Source organism: Helicoverpa armigera, chromosome 13 (genome assembly GCF_030705265.1).
Source record: "Helicoverpa armigera isolate CAAS_96S chromosome 13, ASM3070526v1, whole genome shotgun sequence".
NCBI classification, from domain to species: Eukaryota; Metazoa; Arthropoda; class Insecta; order Lepidoptera; family Noctuidae; genus Helicoverpa; species Helicoverpa armigera.
The window spans coordinates 12,595,305-12,616,919 of NC_087132.1; the positions used below are offsets into that span (position 1 = coordinate 12,595,305).

Below are 21,615 nucleotides of genomic sequence, written 5' to 3' on the forward strand. Positions count from 1 at the left end.
ATGGGGATAAATACAATGCACAATGTAGGCATAGATACCTAACGATAATACATGTATGCTTTACAAATGAATTGGCAGACACCGATAAGTGAGCTTAGAAACCACTAGTCAGGATTCTCAACTATTTTTAACAGCCCTGTTAAGTATGAGTGACTTGACTATGGACTATGGATATGACTCAACATAAAGGTTACTACTTAAAGGGCAGGGTTCCTGTACAATATTCGTTTGTTGGTACTTCATATTTTATTCACGTATCAATACGATCTTAACAATTCAAGCCTACGTAAACATAAACAACGCGGGTAGGCGTACATACGTACAAAGTGAATTTAATCAAGTTTGCGCAAAAATATTACAGCGTTCAGAGGGGAATTGAGACGAACGGCGTGTGTGCGCCGAGTGCCGCCAATGTAAATAAGCACATGATTGTGTTACACATGTACCTACGTACTGGTGGAGAACAGCCCAGGGCGGTGCATCACCGCGCTGGCGGCCCGCCAACGCAGCCTGCACCCGCCCAATCACTGCTCTAAACATGGGCAATTTGCTTACTGCACTAATTTAGGAATTCCCAAAGCGACGGAATTGCACAATGAAACGAAATGGCTCCATTGAACGCATCACTAGGGCTGGTATGTATTGTGCCGTGGCGGGCTGCATCGTCCTGCGCCAGCCAGGGTGCATGTTATTGTGAATATGTAGAGCGTGCTCTAGCAGCGTCGCGTCGCGTTGACGTACAAATGGGCTGGTCACGTACTCGTGTCTGTTAATTTATTGCCGTATTTTAATTGAGCGTAGCATCGAGCGCTCGGCGGCATGGCGGCCTGCCGTCGTAGCGCATTCAATGTAAATGTGATTTCAAAGTAATGGCCCTGTTGCCAATTGCCTGTGGTCACATGCTCTAAGAGCTGTGCAATTTAAACACGCCGGGTTCAGTACCCGGCCGGGGCGTTTTTGCTCGGCCGGGAAAATGCGGCCGAGTGACGACAGGCTAAACGATGTTAGGATAAGTAACGCGAGCGGGAGCTGCGCGTGCGCTCGCTCGCTCCTCCGGGAGGAGCGGGCGGCGGCGGGGCCGGGGGAGGGGAGGAGGACTCGCGGGGACATAAATCGCAAGTAAAAAGCGCCGCGTCGTCGTCGTCCGGCCGTTTTTGCAGTTTCTTGTTATGCGCATTCCTCAGTTTTTGCTCACGCGTGTTCCCGACAAACGAGCTCGGGCAAGTTCGCTAGTTTTTGCGTTGGAAACAATGGTGGGTCCGCGATGGCAGCGGCCGTGATTGCGCGAGCGCAGGCGGCGCGTCGCATTTGCATGCAGCGGCCAATCGCAGAGCGAAGCCACGCCTACGCTGCCCCGCCCCGCCGCCCGGCGCTCTAGCGCGCGCTATCTAATGCTAATGCGCAAGTGTGCGCATACGATGCATGCATCAGCCTCCACACCAGCCATCTCAGCAACAGCAGCACCAGGCGAAGCCAATGGCCGAGCTGTAAGTGATGCGAGGGCACGACTACAAACTGAACATTGACTACAAACGGTACTTGTGACATTTTCCTTGTAACTAATTTGTGTTGTATGTAAGGTCTTACCTATATTTGCATTTAGTACCTACTGGGACAGTAAATATATTGTTGTAAGTATTTTGAATGATTTAAGCTCAACATCATACCTAGCCATAAAAAGCACAGTATAATCTGCCATATTGTTCCCAATCCTTTCGCATGCTCGCGTCACTGCGCTCCGTATGCAAATGTGTGTGAGTAGGCAAGCACGGTCGCGCACGATTGGTGCGACGCGACAAATCGCGACGCATGCTAATCAGCGGCCATTAGAGTTGCAGCACTCGGCACGCACACATGCACGTCATGTAGATTAGCGACTGATTGGCGTCGGCGGCGTGTTGCCAATATTTTGCAACTAGGTACCTAGTCGATGGTCATCGATTAGTTTTTTCACAGTCCTGTCGATGCTAATTATAATGCAAAGCGAGTACTAATGAATTGACGGCTGACAGCTGATCGCTATCACACGTTTAGCCTCGAGTACGCGAAGTATTCGTGCATTATAGATCCAATTATTCGGTCACTTTCAACAAAATGGAATAAATATGAAATAATTGTGAGTATGGTCACGAGCGCGCTCGCTTAGTTTTTGCGCGCGTCACATGAACATGGAACAAAAACGTATTGTCTCGAGCGGCCGTCGTTTTTATAATGTTGTGATGTTTTGCTGTCATCATTCTCATATTATTGTGTTGTCCAGCAGCTTCGGTTATGTAGGCAGTGTGTACCCGCCTCACTTGCTCAGCGGCCAGGCTGAGACCTGACGAGCTGTGAGTTCAACACCCCGCCGACGTTCTGCAATATACTTACTATAACAACCTTGCAAAATATGAAGTAAGGCGCACTTAAATGGTTTAAGTAAGTACCTGTAATGTATTATTTCCTCTAAGTGTCTCGTATGGAATAGCAATGCTTCGCCACAGGAAGTGCGAAGACTTGCGCTGAAGTCGCACTGCTGTCTTGATTTCATTGATTTTTGAGGCATTCATTAAAAATATATTTTAAAATTGTTGTATGATGACCAGAATTGACACGCTTTTCCTCTCATGACCACATTTTCTTCCATTCTCATATGCGATTTCCATCTCTGTTTCTGAAAGTATTATTGTTCAGGGGAATCATTAGGCAACTTATTAATATTGTTTACTTATAGCATTTGCGTTAGTTAGGAGTTAGAAGGAGTTTTGGTAGACATGCTAAGAAGAAGTTACTTAAATAAAAAAATGAGCATCACCAAAGCACCGGTGTTATAAGTTTGAATGCTGTGTCTGTCTGTCCCGCTGTACTTAGCTCTATAAAGTATGAAACGTTTTGGAAACTGTTTATTTTAGATGGAAACTGGTGCTCCAGCCGTGGCTCCAAGTACTGCAGGTATTTATCAAAATCGGCTCAGCAGTTTTAAAAATATAACTGTTTTGTTAATGGGGCAATAGGATCTCACTTCCCAGTTATGAAATCCTTAACAGATTGTCGTGTTTAGCTTTGTTCCGGCAAGAATTTAAACATATTGTTGAAATAATAACAAAACAACAGTTTATATAGAACTCTAATGATTGCAGTAACATATTTCACAAATACTTCTTCTATTAACAATAGGGCTATGGGGCCTGGTGTGGTCACGTGACTGGACACAGGAGTAGCTCGGCATTACCATCGATTAGTTAAACATGGGGACTCTCAGGAAAAACTACGCAAGGAATGGATGGCGTGCCGAGCGCCATGTATTACTTATTGACATATTAGCGCACTTGATGCCTGATAGCTGTTTGTATGCACACGACCTGCCACCAGAACACATTAGAATTGTTAATACGCATGGCAGTTCACTCGTCTATTACTTTGTTTACGTAGACGACGCTATGTTTTTTATAATTTGCATATATTATTTCTTTGATAAAGTGTTTTTCAATATAAATGATGTAAAGTTAATTGTGTAAAAACGAGCTGTCGATATGTGAAGGGTCTCATATTAATGAAATACGTGTTTAATTTATAGTAGATACGCTATATAAACATATTTTAAAGCAAAAAACGAGGAACGTCCATTGTTACAAACTGTTAATAGTGCTTACTTCAACACTATGTATCGAAGTAAATAATAGCTTGTTTAAATCTCTTTCACGCCTGTCTGTGTTTAAAGTGTAGGATTAGGTAGTTTTTCCTCAATAACCTAAGTACACTAAACGTGTGTCAGCTGTACCTAGTCCGGCAGGATATTAACCTGACTATAGTTTGAGTAAAAATGTTAATTAGCGGCGTGTGCGCAATGTTGCTATCACTGCTATCAGCGGTGTAATGGCGGGCACTCGCATAGAGACGTTACAGAGATAGCATCGCGCACGCATGCGCCCGCGCCGCACAGGTCAGGGGGTCGCCTGCACGCGCGCACCAGCCATGCTACATGCGCCGAATGTTCACTACTGATCAAGACAGCTTTATCAAAAGGGACAATCTTTGTATTACATTTCCCATAACTTTCTTTATCTAGAAAACTTCTAGTAAATCAGAAGTTTTGAAAAGTCCTTCCAATCCTAGACTTAGTCAGAAGATGTGAGTGCATGTGTGACATCTCGTGTTCGGCACGTGCGCACCTTCTGCGTGCGCTCGCGTCGTGGCGGCAGATCAAACGGTTCGCGTAATTACACGATTAGGAGCCGCCTGATCATCACCTTGGAATAACATGCTCCGGATATATCCGCCCTGAGCACTTCATAGATGACCAGCTGTAGGGACACCAAACTAATACTTACTACCGATTGTGAATCAATATCCTCAGAGTTGGTTAAAAAAGAAACACAAGCATTGCCTTTCTACTTAAAGCATTCATAGTCATAGTTACCGCATAGCTTTGTAGGTAACTATATCAGTTAATAAATGCAGATTTCTCTGACATTGAGGTACTACGTTACCATAGTCAATTGAAGACATTGTCCTCGAAATATCATCACATCTCTCGTTCTCAAGTGGCGTCACAAAAAGTCTTCGTCATTAATAATGATATCCCCGCCAGAGTTTTTGTCCTGTTGCCAAAGTACCCCGGGCAGCATCACGGCACCACCCGGGAGTGCAGCGCCACGCGAGCGCCACGCGTGCGCACGTCCACGCCACCCACCGCGAACAATTACATTTGTCATTTCAAACAAGTTCCGTCGGTCTCCTTGAAGTTCCGCGAGCGCTTCTAAATCATTCATTAACGACATGTTTGATCACCACTTCTAACTGTTCCTCAGTTTGTTACAATGTTGACACAGTCTTGAGTTATAACTTCTATTTTTTTTTATTTGGCTACGTTATTAGATCATTCAGGAAAAATCTGTCATAATCAGAATAGTACCTACCTATCAATCTTTTTTAAATCTCTGTAGGAACTTTGTCCCTGGGCATATGTTTAAACCTCCGGCACAAGTTATTCCTTGCCTAATATTGTAAATAGAAGACAATATTAAAATGTGTGACATTGGTAAAAGCAAGGCCAGGTCCCCCCGGGACGATCCATCACATCGCGCGGGTGAGCGGCGCGATGCTCATCCATCACCGCGTGCATTACGATGCGCGGCATATTGTACAACTCGATAAAAATCATAAAACACTGCCAACCCTTCTGAACTCACCACACAGGTGGATGTCGAAGGTCCACTGAACACACTATTTTCCTGTACACGCCCAAAATAAAAAGCAATTTCGTTTTCGTCAAAATTACAACATATTGTGAAATCTACATATATATGTCTATTTTTATTTTTATCGTAGCACTCGTAGCATATTTTCGTAGAAATTTTGTCAAACTAAATTGGAGCTTTTTATTCTTTGAAGGGTACATAATATGACCATTGTTACATACTTACACTTAAGAGGAGTTTATCAATATTTAGTCGAATTGAAAATTCAAGTACTTACCTAACTCTACTAGAGTTAATTTAGTTTCAAGTGTGTGCCTCAATGTTGAGTCAATACCATTGTAAGCCTTCTGAATGTTCCACCGGGTTCATAAGAAAGGGGTGTCGCACCCTTCCGTCCCGAACGAGGTGTTAAATGGTTATAAGTAGGCTAGGTGCGGGACACGCCGGGACAGGCCGGGACTCGCCGGGACACGGCGGGACAGGCCGGGACTCGCGCACGTGACACGTGACTACGTTTAAAACTGTTTAGTGGCAGAAGGGTGACGTGTTGTGACTGCAGGTGGACGGCTACACGTTATTTGTGAAGGGCTCGACTGATCTTGTAATGATCCGCGAGGGAAGCTTTCCTTAAGGCTTTTGTGTAAGTAACTCTCTCCTTTGTCCCTTCGGAATGTCTCGTCGAACTGATTTTCTTGATTCAAGATAAAACATTTTCAAAATACTTAGGCATGTTAAAACATGATGGACCTTCGTGATGCAAAAAATAAATGAATTAGAATTTTGAATTTGCACCCTACATGTTGTTAAACAGGTTTTAATTATCCAGTTATCGTGATGGTTATGAAATAAATGCTAATGAGCATACATTTGCAATTCAATTAAGTACTGATCCGACGATGAGCATGCGAAATAAATTATACATTTGAACCCAAATTTTGTGTAAACAAAAAACTAAGTACTAATTACCGAGCACTTGATGCATACATTAGAAGCAGACGAGACTTTGTAATGAAGTTGTAATGCCTTGAAAAGTCAGCTGACTGTGCAACATGGTGGCTAATTAGCAGTTCGCAAATTACTGCATTCTGCGAGTTGTCGCGCACTGGTTGCGTGCACCCTTCTGCCGTGAGAACAGTTATAGTGCAGGCAGTAAACTGCTTAATGTTATATTCATATCAATATTAGACGCCAGAATTATATGTAAGTATCTAGTAGGTACTTCTGGTCTTCTGCTGATCTGATGCTTTTAAGAGTGGATGTTAAATAGATTCTTAGTAGCAGAGTATCCTTGAGTAAAGTTGAACAGGTGCTGCTGTTCCACGAGGCGCTGCCGACACCTCAGCCGACTGCTCACAGGCTGGTGATAGCGCGGCCATGGGAACTGACCCACTGCAATGCGTTAATCACCTCACAGAACGTGTTTGGAACACTGATTACACGTCACCGTAGAGTTATTTGTTTCTCGGCAAGTGTTGTGAAGAGTATTCGTGATTACGGCTCCCACGGTCGCCACTCGGACCACGTCAAAATTAAATAAAAGTCGCGCGCGCCGTAATAAAGTGTAAATGCGGTATAATGCGCGCGCGCAGATCTCAGCATTAGTTCCGCGCTCCGCATTCGTCTTGCGCGGTGTGCGTCGCTCCGCGCCCCGCGCCGCGTCCCGCCCGCGCCGCGTCCCGCCCGCGCCGCGCCGCGCCGACCTCGTGGTGCACGGTACTTGCACATTATCGGTTTACGAGCGTCTCGGATATGTTTATCGATTGAGGCTCAACCCTCGATTCCTAGATTTCATTCATAAGAATTTATCTGTAATGTAATTAGGTTTTTCTTTTATTATGAATCGCTTCAATCACGCTAAAGATATGTTATACCTCCTTAAGATTCGCAGAACAATACAAAGTACTTAGGTACCGATATTATATGATGTATAATATACCTACATATAGGTATTGTTGACACGAAACAAATAAAACTCGGTACCTTAATGTTCTGCGAAGTGGTCATTTCATTCACGTTTGACGCTGAATAATAATATGTTGATAACTCAATAATAAAAACAAATTGAAATCGTGTTCACATTTATATAAATTTCCAATTCGTTTCAATTTAGCCCATATGAGTGTAGCGTCGCTGTAGGTGCGCGTGCGCGGCTGTGCTTGCCAATGTTCCTGTGAAATCGGAAATGATCGGCGGCCACGCGCCGCTCCCCCCCTCCTCCTCCCCCCCGCGCGGCCGCCTGCGCGCGCGCATTATAAACACATTAGCGACAAGCGACAATTGTTTACGGCTCATCTTGCATTTGAATAATTTAGATGGATGGCCGCCGAGCCGCCGAGCCTGCATGCTGCTTCACTTCATTATTTATCTTCTGAAGTATACCAGAGCTCGTGGCGCGCATGCGCAGCACTGATTGTTTTATTTCCTGCAACCGTTGTTGTTAAAAGCCCTGTCTGAATTACTTACATCTCCCTATAGTATTGGCTACCAGTCCAACCTGATGCAGCTGAGTAGGTATATCTTACATGGAGCCCTTAGATTGGAGATTGGATCCCCTTTGGTAGGACTGGTTGACAGACTCTATGGCTCCCAATTATCCGCAGCAAACATATTATTCGAATGACTGCTTATGTCAGCCGGTCAACCACGGACTATGGATGCTTGGCCTTATGATCGACTGACCCGGACGGTTGTTACTCAGCCATGAGACTCTTCTAGGCACATAATGTACCTAAATGCTTCGACAGTGTTTACTAAAAGTGTTGAAATTCAGATTTGTTTGCTAATAAATACTTATTATAAGCGTTAATTAACTAATCTTATGTAAGAAACAGTGTTCAAAATCTACATATACATATAACTGACTATTGTATCCGCGCTCTCACATCGCTAACTTGCAGTCGGCCCATAGTTAAAAACAATAGTTTGTGCCATCAATATTAATTACCGACTGTGTGGGGTGCAGAGGGGTGCAAGGGTGCAGGGGGGTGCAAATGATAAAGTTTGTAGTGTGTAACGCGGTTATGCCGGAAGTTGTGCTAATCACATGAGTGTCGGCCACATAACCAGCTCTGATTTACTTGCCAACTACTGACATGTCAGCCACTGCACAGATGCGACAGAAGTCTCACGTGACATGCCCAGTTCTGCTGCTACACTGGATGCCAATGGTGCACACTATGCGTGTGGAATTTAAGGCACATTTACATGTTGCAGCTGTCATACTGTGTGTATTATGAACTTATGAGTCAACTCCTGACGGACTAATTATATCGAAGTAAATACTAGGTACCTATTGTGTATAGGTATTGACAATTTACAAATGCTGCGTAGTTAGAAACTTTTTCATTTGTAAGGTTTTATTCATCATAATTGATTACTGTCCGGACAATGATTTTAAATATATTCGATTTGTTCTATAGAATAAGTTTTTATATTGAAGTATGTCACTTCACCTCTCGAGCCCAAACAATAAACGTCGTGATATCGAATCAGGTTTTCATTTTGAGCAAGATAATTATCTCCCGGTCCTAGAGTACCTTTGTGTTTAGGTACGTAAAATCGCGTTACCTATCGTCAGTCCACTGGAAGTTGGTGTGCGCGGTGTAGTGGACGCACTGCGCGCGAGGCCGCGTGGCACCGCGCGACGTAACGCGACGCGACGGCTGCTCCATTAGCTGAGCCACGGCCCGCGCTCAATATTTATTGGAAACTTCATGTTTATGCGAACAACGCCGGGCTTTACTTGAAGCATGTCCGATCTAATAATATATGATAGGCCAATAACATTGCTTTGAAATACATTCAAGTCATCAGAGGCGATGCTTACAATCTATGGAATACCTGTTGAATGAAGAACATGTGTATGTTCACATAGATATTTTGGTACTTACAAGATGTGTCATTCAGCCTAAATTACATTCGTCCAAGCATTACTGCTCCTTTGTAAGTGCCAGCATCACATACTCCTGCATATAGCAGCATGTACAGCAGAGCTCGCTAACAGCTGCATATCAACGATAATGCTAATGTACGATATAAGTATTCGAACAGTGTGTAGTTCCCTTTAAATGTGTAGTACAAAGAAGTTGTAAATAAAGCTACGATCAATATTCACGGCACACGTTTGCTCAGCGATTCAGAAAATCAACCGTTTACTGGCAGTGAGATCAGTCGAGGAGTATATACAGTGACGTGGGTCTAACCACGGCTACCACCAGCCTGCACCGACCTGTTCCTGAGCGAGAGCATCAGACACAAGCTTGCTGCTTCAAATCCTGTGCATTCATTCAGTGTGTCGGTGTGTTGTATCGGACGCAGTGGTACGCTCACCATTTCATATACTTCTATTCCTATCGATTTTGTGAACTTTTCAACATCAAACTATGTCGGATGGTTTAATTATAATGTATTTTAAATACATGGGTTTATTTCCAATAAGCGAAAAAATTCCAAAAATCATAGTAGGCATGTAGATAATTCTTGGCAGAATTAGTTCTAACAAGTATACTGACTTAAACGAGGATGCCATGTCAGTAATCAAAACCTGTTCGAATATGCAAACTTATTGGTCTATGTTGTTTAGTCAATTTATTTCAATCTAATGAGAATATTTATCCACCAGCTTCTTATTAGAGTCCCCTGTAGCTAATAAGGTTTGTCTTGCTTGTTGCAGGTACGTGTGCTGCTAGAATTAACTAATAAGATACCTAGTAGCGAGCCGCACTGTACCATGTGCTGCTAGCAATAGCTTTGTGATGTGTTCCAACGAAGGCCGTGTCTTGCGTAAGTCACATTCATTGGATGAGTGGTCGTCAGCAATATGAGCATGTGAAGCTGCTGATTCACGATTCAGTTGTAGTCTTATGACTGCTAATCTTAGTTCCGTTATTCTTGAATCAGCAAGCAATAGGTTATTTATAAATATTGTTTCTGCGCCTAACGTCAACACGACACAACCAACTGAGAAGCTCCTGCTGTCAGTGCTTGCTCCGCGATGTTGAGCTCTGTGGCCCGCGCGCTGCAGGCTGCAGGCGCTCGGCAGCTCGTCGGAGTGACGCGGGGGGCGCATGCGCCGCTATTTAGCCGAGCCCCGGATGAACACAAAGTGCATAGTTACCGTGCCGTGCCTGTACTTATGAGTTTTCCAATTAAGTAAATGGTAACCGCCGCTTATTGGAATAACAATTTTCAACGGAATATCTGTTTCGATCGCGATTAGAGCCCATCGCAGGAGATGCGCCTGTAATTCCAACTAAATTTATTAGAAAGCCGATCTCGCCCTTCTCCGCTCGCCAATTTACTAATCGTAACTCATCTGCGATAAGCACGGGATTACCGCGTGGCGTGCCGGAGCGCCGGACCGCCGGCCCGGCCGCGCATTATCGGCCCATCGTCCGGTAATAAGGAGCGAGATTGGAGCGCTTTAAATAATATCGCCTCACATCGGTAACGGCCGCTGACGGTCGTTCACCGCGCCGGTGCGCCCGCGCAGCGCCAGCAGCGGCCCTCCGCGCTGCTGCAGCACTGCCCCGTGCTGCCACGCTGACACAAGCTCACTGCAGCATATCAGTGTGATGCTAACGGCAACTGTTTGAGTTGTGGTTTTCTCCTGTCTTAAAATAATAATTAACCTAACCTACATGTCAACAAGACTAGATAGAGCTTTGAAATAGTTTTAATTTCATACATTTAGTTAAGTTGTATTGTGTGGTCGTGACTCACTTAAGGCTAAAGTGTAGCGATGTGTGAGCGGCGCGGGCGCAGTGAGTGCTGTTGACTAAGAGCGTTCTCACGGCAGCCGCAAGCACCAGCAATTGATCGCCGCCAATTATACAATCAGAGAGCACCACGCCCGCGCCGCAGCCGCCCCGCAGCCGCCCCGCAACCGCCCCGCAGCCGCACCGCGCCCGCTGGGAACACGCACTAATTGCTGTGGGTTTTTGTCGATCGAGTGTTCCCACTTGTCTTCACAAAACCACTTATAAATTGATGCCGTTCTCCCACAATACGTATTATCTTAATCGCTGATCAAAACGACAATTTAACAGTTTCTTGCAGGAGTGAGATTATAAGTGAATGTGCTAGTGGATAGTGCGCCTCTCTCTAATACCCGGGAGCTGCGAGTTATGCTCCCTGCAATCTGACGCGTGACCAGCACCCTTCACTCGCGTTACCTAACCTCCACTCGTCTCGTACGCTCTGTTACTTACTTATGTAACAGGTACCCAGTCAAATTTGTCACTGTTCATGTGCTTTCACATCCAAACCACTAGACAGCCATACACAGTGCGTTGTAGAATATTAGAAGGACTCATCTCAGCAGAACTATAAACACTTATTAGAGATAATTTTGTTCTTCCTGTGCATTTCCTCGCTGCATATTTTTTGTCCAATTTCTTCTAATCCCAGCAATAAATTATGTCAAAGGAGACCGCCGCCAAAACGCAACGGCTACAAAATTGTGGGTTACCGACGTTATGCTATTGTTCGTATAATCGACCACGTGATTAATAAACGACGGCTTAAAACACACAAATCACAATAAGAGGCGCCTACGCAGCAGTGTGCGCATACGTATGCACGCTCGCTGCGTCTGTGTGCGTGTGCGCATACGCAAATTATTTAATTGTCGGCGGCGGCTCTGCTCTATGGTTATACGCCATAAATCTAGTGGAATCATCCGCGAATTATTCAAAGAGGCCGCCTCCGTGGTGCAGACTCCGGCCAGCGCTGACCCCCGCGCCCCTCCGCTAACTGCTCGTGATTATGTCTAGCGCAGCCCTGCCGTCCGTCATCCTCGCGGCCGTCACTCGGCCACGCCAGACCATGTACCACCGCCTGCATTACACTATTGAAACATATCTCTGAATGCCCAAATCATACCACGCCTTTACTTCTACAAACTCTGAACTAGTCTATTGTTGATGCATTTACATTTTTAATTTATCTTGCGTGCTTTCGTCAAAACGCGAAAAGGTAAAGATTTTTGTTATGTAGAACTGTGAAAAGAAAGCCTTAATACTGAATTCAATGCTGAATAATAATTGTGTGGATAAAGGTCAACAATCGTGCATGGTCGAGTGCAGTGAGCGCCTGGCTTCAGCCACTCAGCCACTCAGCCAGTTAGCCTCCGATACGTTGGATATCGCACCCATTGTTACGCAATCCAGAACAAAGCTCTAGTTATTTGTGTGGCGGCTGTCGCCTTGATTCATAGCGTTCGTTTGTCCTTCCTGCTGTGTGTCAGTGATAGCGCGCTATCGCTGCGCCCGCGCACAATCGCGCTCTATCGTGCCATCTGCGTGAAATATTCCGCCGTCGCCACAATGCCGTGGTTGCCCGCCACGCTACCGGCTCACCTGGCGCCACCCTTACTGCCCACACAATACGGTCGCGTTTCCCCGGCAGCGGCCGCAATGCTGCGCTGGTTTCACAATAACGACCTGTGGCCGCGTAATTCACGCCACCGCGTTCATCATGCAAAGTGACCGCAATGAAAGTGTCGAGCGATTCCCGACCTTACTGACTTCATTCCAAGGTCCACATTCGACTCGCTGCGGAAAGATTTATGTCGCGGGGGAGTTTAGCGTTTGGTATATCGGAATTTGAATTTTGCGCGGTGTGGTCGCTGCGTCGGTGCGCGCGCGCAGGCGACAGATACGCATCGTCTTGTTAGCGCTATCTGATGCCCGATGCTGTAATTGGCACGGAACTGCGCGTGCGCAAGCAACCTCACATTCATACAAAATGAATTTTAAAACGCGTTTTATCAATATTATTCTAGCGTCATAATGGGCTCTGCCAGCGAAAATGATAAGTTACGACCAGGAGACAATATGGCATGCAGTATAGCTAGACGAATCTAGATAGATGACGCCTGCTGACAATTTGAATCATAGGTACGTGAGTAAATGTGAAAAAATATGGCATTGTTTTACCGTGAAGAGTTATAGCTAGCGAGCCGATTTGTCTAGATAAATGGATGAAATATTTGCTGGTAATAGATGCGCGGGCGCAGCGCGAGGTGTCGGATATTTGCATACAATGCGCGCGCGCCGATGTTCCGTGATATTGTTGCGTTTCTTAGCGCAGGTAATTGCGTCGTCGGCAGCAACAATACGCGCCTGATGATGGCAGCGCCATTATGCTCGTACGCACCACTACTGCACAAGAGCACATGCTGTCGCTTCTTGTTCCCTCTCGTGCCACTCCTACTATAACCAATGCTATTAGGCTTGAGATCCTCTTAGTGCTAGAGAGTTGCAGGATATGTTTATATGGAAACAACTTCACATTTCTTAAAGCCATTTATAACCAGGTTGGCTGCGTCCTACCATTACACTAGCGGTGTTTGAGTTGTTTTGTAAACAGTAGCTTGCAAACGGGAAGTGTCGGTGTTCGCCTCGGTCGACTCCTGGCACAACGAGTTGGCGAGACAGCGGGCGGCGCCGGCGCCGGTCACTTGTCAAAATGTTGTGTCACGACGTGAGTAACGACGCGCTGACGTCACTACTGCCAGCGTGCACAATATACGTCACAGCGCATGCGCCACCACACTATAGGTAGGACTGTATAGCTTGTGAGGGGAACCATCCAGTCAGATACCAGATTCTAGGAAACAGATAAATGGTGCCTAGGTACTTGTCTAGGTACAGAAAATAATATCGCTAACACTCCTCTAATTAAATACACTTAAACGTTGGTAACACTAGCAACGTAGTTTCTGCCAGTACTTAGCTACTAAGCTGAATTAATTCCGTCGGATAAAAAAACAGAGCGTGTGATGCGCCGACGCACGGCAATTGCGAAAGACGCCGACAATTGCCGAAGGCGCCGCCACGAATATGGATGAGTTTTACATTTGAGCTGTAATTAGAGCGACGACACTTTGAAGTGTCGCCGGGAAGCGCGGGCGCAGCCACACGCTACGTCGACACCGAATTACTTCTAACAACCGACGCGATGGATTCGCCTTTATTATAATTATATTTCCTAATCAAGAAGACGTAATCTAGTCTAAATAGGAAATATCCTTACATGATAACGATCGCGGGTAGGGATGCATTCAGCAATTTTCGCGAAACTCCATGTAATAATTAAGAAGGTGTTCCAGTCAGTGGGCCGGCGATCTGTCTTGCAGTTTATTGTCCTAATTAGAGCAGTAACACTATTCGCTCATAGCATTATTTACGAGTCGGGTATCGTTTGGCAACGTCCTGAGTTCAATCGTGGATGATTTGTGTCGGTCGACAGCGGACGTCATAATCAGCGGGATCATGCAGTGCAGTTGTCATGCGGCGGCTAATTAGCGCGCCGCCATCTTGCGAGCCGCGCCGGAGCGCGACGCTGACAGGCGACACCGCAGAACTCCCGCTCGCAGACACTGCTCAGCTCTCAGCACTGCCACTCCTGCTGCACGAATACGAAAGACGAGGACTTTCACAAGAACAGTGGACAGGGTAGGTCATAATTAGCACATTATAATATAATTATCGCGCTTAAGTCCCGATTGTTTAGAAATACATAAATAAATATGCGTATAAAATGCGAAAGTTAAAGCATTTAGGTCATATTGTACCTTTTTTTTTTAATTCCTCGTTATTCTAGTTATTCCTTAGCACGACTGCTGTACACGAGGACTCGGATCCGATTCACGGGTTGGGCCGAAATCGTTTTGTGGGTTTTAGAAACTTTCACTAAGCAGCCCTGAGTCTGGATGTTTTTAATTGATATACCTGTGCATAGGAGAGCACGTTAATATCAGTCCTGCGCCTGATCTCCCTTCGGTCGTGTCTGAGGGAATAGTGAGTGCACCTGTGTCTGCACAAATGCTGGTGCACTATAGTATGTTCTGAGCAACTGGCTGATCCCCTTATATGAGAACAGCCGTCGCGCCACAACTGGAAAGTCAATCATTATTATTTGGTAATTTTAATTCTGGGTGTAGTACTGTGAAACTGAACATTTTGTTAATACGGTATCGTGGTTTCCAAAACATAGTTTATTCAATTATTTCACTTAGGTTAGTGTCCGTGTACTTAGTGTGTATGCAGTGAGCCTTCTGTGTCCTCTGCGTGGTGAGCTGCCGATGTAAGAGATACGGCACCGGAGCTCAGCGATTGTGAGATTGTCGCGATACGAGCTCCCTGCGTCGACACTCGCGCTGACTCAGTTAGCGCGTCACCATGTAGATGTTCCGTCAGGGGTGACTCTCGTCACGTCTGGAGCCCACGTGCTCACTGACTGCTGGCCACGGGTCATGACCTGCTCACATGCGCTGCCCCCTCAGGATCAAGCTAACTTGATCAAATGATTTTATATTCACACAAGTTTTTGACATCATATGTTTATTTCATGAAACATGATATATGTTATCTTTTATGAATAATGGTGGTTAATAGTCCGATCATGTTATATGTAGTGGGTAATGTAAGGCTAAGCGTGGCAGGTAATACTTCGACACATTTGATCGATGGCCTGCGTAATGGCTGCCTGCAATGAGCCGTGACACGACATGACATGACTCACTGTCGGCACTGTCAGCAGCATCAGACCGCAGGGTACACTAGTAGTAGTTATGACCGACCTACCGATGTGTATCACACCAGCAGCATGAGCATAGATTGTATAGGGCCTATACAATCTATTTGTTGTATAAGAAGATCAGGGAAGCCTATAGTATAGGCTATGTACTTCCCTGATCTTCTTTCATCCTTGTTGACCACTCTAAAAATTCTGAATGCGTACACCATTTGCATGTGTGTTCACGCAGACCGAACTAGCAGTCTCTGCTTGAGGACTGCAATCATGATGTAGTTCTGTGGGCAGCAGTTGTAAGCTCCCAGTAGTGGTGAAACATTTGCGTTCGCTGGCGACAGATGGGCGTGAAATCGCCGGTAATGACCCCCTCCGCCCGCCGCCCGCACCCTGCCCCCGCACATCTGTCCGCGTCATTAAACAACCGTCTAATCCTGACCTATTGATTGCCGACTGCTTTTTATAATTCAATTAGTTTTATGTCCAGCGATATTACTTGTTAGAAACGTGTTAATAAGCACCGATATGCAGTAGGTAATTGAGTAATCATTTAATTGAAACATTAAATACCTATGTACATAATGACAAGAGAACACAAGACATATATGTAACAACAGAAGCATCTATTCACTAGCTCGGCAGCAGTGTTGTCAGTAAGTAGCGGCGCCCGCAGCGCTGATCGCATCTCGCGCACTGACGGCAGCGGAGCCCCGGGCGCCTGCACCGGGCTACTGCTGCATTATCCTGCTAATATACCCGTCATTGGAATAGAGGGTATTCGCCGCTCGTAAACTTTGACAAGTTTTTTAAGTTAGTCCCAAAAAAAAAACCTTTTGTGGACTGTTAATAAATTGCTCAAGTAGTATCTCAGGGTAATTTTTTCAGTGTTTTACTGATTAGTTGGTAGCTCTTTAAAAGCTTTAAAATGAGTATGAATAAAATGTAGCTTTCACTGTTTGTACTTTCTTCTGTCGGACGGACGTAATGTAAAAAAACAATAACGAGCGACATTCAGCCACAATTAGCGGTAGTAGCGTCTCATCAGCCGACACGGCCGCCGGTCAGCCGGTCAGCCGGACAGCCGGACAGCCGGACACCGGACAGCGATGCCTGACCTTTCCCTAAAACATCCATTAACATCAATAATGTAAAAGGGCAACCTGCGCTCGCGCAAATAAAAAACAAGTCGTTACAACTCACAAAAGTTTTATATTGCTAAAAATATTTTGCCAGAAAGTAGGATCGCATCATGAAAAATGTATAACACATGAAACAACGCGTGAAGTGATCTAGAATGAGGTGGGTATGGCGCAGGCGCAGGTAATGCACTCATATAAGCAGACTGCAATAATAACGCGAACAGTCGCCGAGTGCTCTCGGTATCGCGGTAATGAAGACGTGCCTACTCATTACCATTTCGCATAATTCTCGCTCACCTGCGTAATCCGACCACTTAGTGCCGGCAAGTGTAGCGAGTGCGTGTGTGTGCGGGAGATGCGCGGGCGCATGCACCACGCTGCCGCTACACAGCACGGATTTGAATATAATATACACCTTGTATGCGGAGTGAGACGCATAATTGGCAACCTGAGCAGGTGTGCGGCTGCGTCTGCGCATCGATCATTAATTTTAATAAAAAATTAAGCACATTTAAAAGCCAAAAAGCTTGAGCACATTGAAATTCGTGAAATGGTATGGATTGTTTACATAAGCCGCATGCGACCATCACATATGTTAACGACCCAATAAAAAGGGCTTGGACACCGAAACACTTTTAATGACGCGCCGTGCGTCGGCGGCCGCTCACCGCGCTCACCGCGCTCGCTCCGCGCTCGTCGCTCCCCAGCTCGCAAAAAAGCGAAACGTTCACGGAAATTAACCCTGTTAATGCAAACACTCCCGTTTTGTGTCGGCCCAGTACTGACACCGCTCCGACACATTTAATTACCGGTACGTGTGGTGCTGCGCGTTTTTCTCCGCCGGATGGATTCGGAGCCTCCTAACTTGGCGCGTCCTGGAGGTGATTGTAGTCATTATCACCTCAGGACATTAGGCATACTAATGTTAATTGCGTTTGCGAATTCCTTCAAATCTTTTTATGAAGGTTGCCGTGTTAAGGCGTTAGTCGTTATAAGGTTTTTCTTAAGCCGTCGATCGTTTCAATTCCCACAGCCAATTATTTGTTTAGTACAATACTGTGGTCATAATAAACTTATATTAGGTCCTACGTATTGATAATAAAGTAAGCAAGTGACACGGTTCGCACGGCGAGAGTCAAATTGATGTTATTTGTAGTGCAGTACTGTTAGACGTTCGTCAGCTGAGCATTACATAGTAACGGTGAGTGGCTACCTCGCGTGACGTGTGTCGCCGCGCGGCGCCGCTCGCCTGCGGACACTAGTTGTAGTGCCCCCACCTCACCTGCAGCTTGTAGCATCTATTGAAATTTTGAAATTTCACCAATTTACTTTAAGCCTTTCAATTCGATAGTTCAATCTTACAGTTATGTGATTCCTTTTTTGGCCACAACTTGAGTTTAGTTAATTAGGGTTGCCTTCCAAAAAGTTCTACATTGCGATCCTACATTTACTTAGTGATTATATGAAAGGCCCTCACAAACCTTTCTTTGACGCTGTACTAAACCCCTCGAATCGTATATAACAACTGGAGAGAAGTCCAATCGTGGCTGGCCACGTCACCCGGGAGCGCCGGGTCTCGGGCGAGCACGTGTGACGGTGACGTGACGGCACGGTGAGACACTTTCCCCGGCTATCTGCATGAATATTCATTCCCACGGCGTGTGCAGTGCGGCAGGCTGCGTGGGAAGTGAGCTGCTATCAGCGACCGCATCACCAGCAGATCGGCTACCAGCCCGCACGCGTGATACATGACGCACATGACGGACTCCACCATCTAGATAGTACAATGTGTGAACACCGGCACTATTCGTGACCTTCTAATGTTCTCATACGTGCATACCAAACTACACCTGCAAATATTCCAAACAAAACATGTTCACGATCTTATTTCAATGTTCAAAAGGTTCGTGTACAAAGTCGGAAGGCAGACGAGTAGCCAGCAGTGCACGCGGTGGAGGAGCAGCGATGACAGTTGTCTTTGTGTCGGCGCATGCCGCTGAGCCGGTGATTCGGAACACCCCAATATTATTACAAGATTACCCGACGATACTAAACGGAGGGGTTCACAAATTGCCCCCGCTTGCTGTTTTAAAACGATTTTATTGCACAACTTTGTACCAACTAGTTGTGAAAACTTTAAGCGGTTGGCACACATGCGGTAACGTAGATCTAGACGAATATTATACAGGTACCTATAGCAGTAACCTGTATCATATTTCATACGGATACCAATTCATTATGTAATTTATGGTTTAGGTATATGTCAAGTAGTTACTTAGGCACATTAAATATTAAACACGAATGTTTCAAAAGTTAAAATAGGTATGTAAGGTAGTTTACAAAATGAATGTCGATTGTGCACAAAGTGTGTGTGCCCGCGCTCCCCGGGTGCAGGCGGGAGGCGATCCTGTAATGCAGCTTATTAAACAAAAGCATGTTCCGTATGATAAAGTAGTCGCGCTCAGCATCTCACGCTTGTGATAACCTTATCTAGCGCATGACTCAGTTTTGGAAAGTGCATTAAATTATGAAGCCGCTCGCGTGATTTATCTGAGTGGCCGACGATACCGGCCGCGCCACTGTGCAGGCGATGCAGAGAGACAACTGCGCTGCGTGCGACTCACTACTTCAACAATGCTGGCTAAATGTTTTATGTAATGAAATAACCATTTGCGTTCGTACTACTAGATTATAAAAATAAAGTTTTGATCTATTCAAAGATTATTAAAGTCATGTGAAACTAAATCAGACTGAAAGTTTCGTATCTAGAGACAGTAGTTTATGACAAGAGGACCAGTGTTCGGTATCCTACAAAGCTATATCTGGAACTAGGATGGGATAATTCCCCGAGTACAGTTCAGTTGGAGTGGTACTACTGGTTGTGTGCGTTGCGCAGTGGCGGCGCAGATCCTGTGCGCTCGATATGATATAATTAAAACGCTCGGCGGAGCACGAGCGCGCGAAATATTACCATACACCCGCAGTATCGCGCATCGCACTGCCTGCGCCCGCGCCGCCTGCCCGCGCTGCACCCACTGCCCAATGTCTGTAGGGGCCGTGTCACCTAGTGACAACCATGACGTATGCACTCATGTCACAACTAGAGGGTAAAGTTGCTGTCTTCTATCACCGACATTTGTGTTTGGGTAGTAGATATATTGCTTCAATAAATAAATAACAAAATCATAAAGATAAACAAACTAAGGCATCCTCTAATAATAACCAGATTTATGCTCACATAGTTTTTGCGCTGATTGTAGTAAACTACTCGTTCGGCTGTACATCTCGGCGCTGATCATCCGTGTCGGCGAGAGTGAGTTGTTCTCATGTGTGGTGTAGTGCAGCCGGGCTGTCGGGAACACTGTGCTAGTGTGGCACGCGGCCTCGCTTGCAGGTACATGCATACACATACACAGTGGAGTGCTCTAGGTTACATTCCAAGTGAAAGATATCGTCTGCGCGCGCTACGACACTACGCACGCGTAGACCAAGCGCTACGACAAATACTGATATTCAGTTATTAGGTAACATTACTCTTTTATCAATTTTTTTAGACTTACTCAACATGCTTGAAATAAAGACAACTATCTTATAAGCTGCTACAGTACAAACAGACCCAATCGTGTCCTATTAACTAGTAAGAGCATGCAGGACAAGTAGTACCTATATAACGAGGCTATTATACCAGTGTAAGTGTATTTCGGAAGAAATCGTTTGTAAAAACAATTGTTGAGATCTGCTTCATATTCACGTCTCGTGTGCGTTTAATCTGCGGAGACTTATCGGGAACAGACTAAACACACCTCGACACAATGTAGTGTAGATCCTCGATACCATCGCCGAAATACCCAGCCGCGCCGGCTGACAGGCTATTATGTGCTTTATTAGCAAGCAATAAGGTCGCGGTTGATCTCGTGCTGCTACGGTGTGGTGGTGTGCGTGTGCTTGTCATGCTGCGCGCGCGCCGCACACCTGCGCAGCTCGTGACGCGCATGCGCGCCCCGCCGCCCGTGATTCACTGAAGCACCTGAATTAATATGCCCATTATGATAATATTACGATTATCTGCCAGGAAGTAGACCAAAGTGTTTATTGCCTCCGTACTTTATGGGACAATGAGCTGCACTAATTAATTTATTATGTAAATGGCATGGGAACACCTGTTCACTGCACCTTATGCGTTCGATTGAACTCTCTGCAATGTTATACTGCGTACTGTTGTAATCAACTTCAGTTTCGTACCCTAAATATCTGTCGTTTTTTTTAAGGTAATGCTTTTTTAGACTTTTTATTTGTATAGTCTGTCACAACATAGTGTGTACTCATAAACAACTGCTATTGCTAAGACGTTAACACTATCTCGATCACAACGACATGGTTGTGTGAGTGCGTCTCACAGCGCACCGGCGAGTTACCCTTCTGTGCCCAGGACAACAAGTTAGCTCACATGATAGTTCTAGATAATATTAACTACATTAAACAATTGCAATTAATAAGCAAGTCCAAGTGTCACATAATTGTGATGTCTAATAGTATATAGTTAGGTAACGTGACCATGTAATGTGGCTATTGTCATCGCTTGCATCATGCTGCAGCGGCGAGTCATTAGTATTCAAAGTTAGGAGCACTAAGTGTTCGCCAATCACCAGGGTCCGAATGTAAGTATGTGAGGAGTGGTACGCGGCGGCCAATGCGGGTTCGAGTCCCGGCTCGGCAGTGTCCAGCGCCTGCGTACATTGTGAGTACATGTCAGTTTACGA

General features: G+C 45.5%; 1 protein-coding gene across 7 annotated transcripts in view; it reads left to right on the forward strand.

The window, feature by feature from the left end:
- The window catches only part of LOC110379817 (POU domain protein 2), a 125,701-nt gene that overhangs the window by 42,965 nt on the left and 61,121 nt on the right, over window positions 1-21,615 (forward strand). Inside the window, exon 2 of one of the 7 annotated variants that reach the window (XM_049840735.2) lies at window positions 9,853-9,962. The exons of the other annotated variants lie outside the window; for them this stretch is intronic. The gene's annotated coding sequence lies outside the window, so the exon portion shown is untranslated. The remainder of the gene's footprint in view (window positions 1-9,852; window positions 9,963-21,615) is intronic. 7 annotated transcript variants of the gene reach the window in all.